The sequence below is a fragment of the Phalangium opilio genome, unplaced genomic scaffold (assembly GCF_054372755.1).
Source record: "Phalangium opilio isolate 3A_F unplaced genomic scaffold, DU_Popi_V2 ptg000042l_1, whole genome shotgun sequence".
NCBI classification, from domain to species: Eukaryota; Metazoa; Arthropoda; class Arachnida; order Opiliones; family Phalangiidae; genus Phalangium; species Phalangium opilio.
The window spans coordinates 8915288-8918640 of NW_028324166.1; the positions used below are offsets into that span (position 1 = coordinate 8915288).

The 3353-nt window shown below is 37.8% G+C and overlaps 1 long non-coding RNA gene across 1 annotated transcript; it reads right to left on the reverse strand.

The window, feature by feature from the left end:
* Positions 1 to 424: 424 nt before the first annotated feature.
* On the reverse strand, positions 425 to 1912 carry LOC149679010 (uncharacterized). The gene is made up of 3 exons (XR_016366194.1): positions 1632 to 1912; positions 1221 to 1574; positions 425 to 1140 (listed from the first exon to the last, which is right to left on the reverse strand). It is a non-coding gene; the product is annotated as an uncharacterized LOC149679010 (long non-coding RNA).
* Between the last annotated feature and the right edge of the window lie 1441 nt (positions 1913 to 3353).

Here is a 3353-nt window from a genome sequence, read left to right on the forward strand (position 1 = left end):
GATGTAGATGGTTACTAAATGTATTAAATATATGAGATGACATTAATCAATACTAAACAAAAAAAAAATTTAATTCAATGATTTAATTTATTATTCTTAAATTTGTTCGCGATTCTAATTCTCTTGTGTTATTCTCATGATACTCTGTAGTTTACATTTTTTTTTATTTTTGACAAATTAATTGACGCTAAATTACCTCTGTATGGCTGCAAAGAATAACTTTTGTAGTAGTAATATATATATTAACTTCTTTTGATTGTTACTTCGGTCTTATGATTTTCTTTGTGAACTGTGCATGTTCTCGTGAGTTGTATGCAACTTTTTTCATGTACAATAAACCCATATTTCATTCATTCATTATTATTATTATTATTATTATTATTATTATTATTATTATTATATTACTACAGCCGCTTGCCCATATTTATAACTTATCTATAACGAAACAGACATTCCCTACCATTTGGAAAGAAGCGGCGGTTACCCCTGTATTTAAATCTGGCGCAGCTTGTGACGTTAAAAATTATCGTCCCATATCTTTATTATCCACACTTGCCAAGCTATTCGATATGCTTGTACATACTAAATTACAGGAGTGGTTTAATACCTTTCCAAATGATTGTCAGCATGGTTTCGTACCGGGAAGGAGTGTTGACACGAACCATGCGGCATTCATGGACTACGTGGCACCGGAGGTCGAAAGTCGTGGTCAAGTCGATGTCATATATCTCGACTTGGCCAAGGCTTTTGATCGTGTTTCCCATGACTATTTACTGGATAAAATGCGCATATTGGGTGTTGGCGGTGAGCTTCTTGGTTGGTTTAGTTCCTATTTACACCAAAGAATTAACCGTATTAAGTGTAATGGTGCACTCACCTCCGTTGAGTACAAGGTCAATTGCGGGGTTCCACAGGGTTCATCTCTTGGCCCTTTGTTATTTAACTTATACGTATACGAATTGCAATATTTAATTAAATACTCAACATTAATAGCCTTTGCGGATGACCATAAGGTCTGTAAAATAATTAATTCCTCTGATGACTGCGCGGCTCTCCAAGCTGATTTAAACGTAATAACGGCGTGGTGCGACAGGAATAATTTGCCTGTCAATCCTACTAAGTCCCAACAGGTCGCTTTCACTAGGCGCATAGGTAGAAAAATATGCTTTCTTTATAAGGTTGGGAACTCTCCCATTCCTCGAGTGTTAAGGGTAACCGACCTCGGTGTTATATTCGACAGTGCCTTGCTTTTTCGGGAGCAGGTAACCTGTACCGTAAATCGTTGCCGTAGGACATTGGGAGTGGCTTTAAAACTATGTAGGCCCCTCAAATCCCTTAAACACTTCCGACTGCTCTACCTCAGTCTTGTCCGCTCACGTCTTGTATACGGTTCGATAGCTTGGAGTGGCTGTAGTACTTACCTACGGAAATGCATAGAGGCCGTTCAGCGTAAATTTGTTTCATATGTCCATACATTCTTCTTGCGTAATCTAGATTACGACTATCTTAATTTATTAAATCACTTGGGCCTTCCGTCCATAGACTATCACTTATCAATGATAGACATTAAATTCCTGCATAAATTAATTCATGATCAAATTACATTGAGTGAGCTACTTGCTAAACTAAACTTTTTGGTTCCCCTTCGTCTTCGTAAAAACGTAACTTTTCATGTGCCTTGTAAAGATCTAAATCCAATCTATCGTATGCAAAAAACTTATAACAATTTTTCTAACCAGTTCGATATCTTTTCAATGAAACTTAAACAAATCTGTTAGCCAACATAGTTTTTGTAATTATTATGTAAAAATGTAAATATCCTGTAATTGTATTCAACACTCTACTGTGCATAATCTAGTGAACTACTTGTATAGTTTTTTTTATGCACAATAAAAATCAATTTCATTCATTCATTATTATTATTATTATTATTATTATTATTATTATTATAACACAAATATCAATTCTGTAATTCTCCATAACTATTGTATAACTGCTAAGCGACAACGTGTGTGTATATTCTAGTGAACTATATGTAGTTTTTTATATACACATTAAAAACCTATTTCATTTCATTATTATTATTATTATTATTATTATTATTATTATTATTATTATTCATCCACTGCTGTAGGCGTCGTGACCTTGAAGTTATATCTGAGAGTGTTTTTATTGAAATTCGCTGCTCGTCAACTCAATCATTAGTCTTGGGCACTACTTACTTTCGTCCTACACTCACTGACATCGATTATGGTCTATATTTTGATAGCTTATCACGCGGTTTGCATGGCACTACTGCTGACATTATTCTATTGGGTGATTTTAATCTTCCTAGGGTCGACTGGCAGAACTACAGCACCTGTGGCTGTAGTGCTCCCACTCGTTCCAAGGCTGCCCCTATCTTTGAGGTTTGTTTTCATTTTAATCTTAAGCAAATTATTCCTCCCCTAGATACTGGTAATCTGTTAGATTTATGCCTCACGAATATTAATAATTTGGGTTTTGATGGGATTGAGGATCCTCTTGTGCCCATTGACGCCTATCATCCCCCATTTTTGCTTACCTTACCGGTTGTATCTTGCCCACCACCTCCACCACCTGACTCTACTTACCTTTACCGCAAAGGAGATTATGGCCTCCTTTACTCCACACTTAGGGACGTTGACTGGGATGAATTGCTGGAGTCTCACGATGTTAATCATTGTGTAGGTTATCTTACGGATCACGTCAGGGCTGCAATGGATTTGGCTATCCCTCGTAAGGTTTGTCGCGGCTCTCCTGGATTTCCATTATGGTACTCTCAGGCTCTCCGCACTGCTATTAAGCGTAAAAAGTATTTCTTTCGGAAAAAGAAACGTACAAGCGCTCTAGCTGACATTATTGAGTTTAAACGCCTTCGGGCGGTTGTTAAACGTTTAGTCGTACGTGATAGAACGGCTCATCTTGCCCATGTTTGCCAGGATGCCTACTCTCACCCTAAAAAGTTTTGGAGCTTTGTGAATGGTAATATTCGGGAGGATTCCAAAACCATTACTCTAAAACTTGGTAACGAAATGGTTTCGGACCCAGAACGCCTGGCTTCTAAGTTTTCAGAGCATTTTTCCCGCGTCTCGGTTGACAATACCCCATCAAGTGAGCAATATTACTTTGATTGTTCTGGAATTACCACTGTACCGTTACACTCTGTGATTATCTCACAACAGGACACCCATAGGGCCATTACCAAGCTTCCAAATAAGTTCTCAACGGGCTCGGACGGTATCCCAGCCTTTATCCTTAAGGGCTGCGAGACCATCCTTCTCCCGTTGCTGCATCACATATTCAATCTGTCGCTAGAGACTAGTACCTTCCCT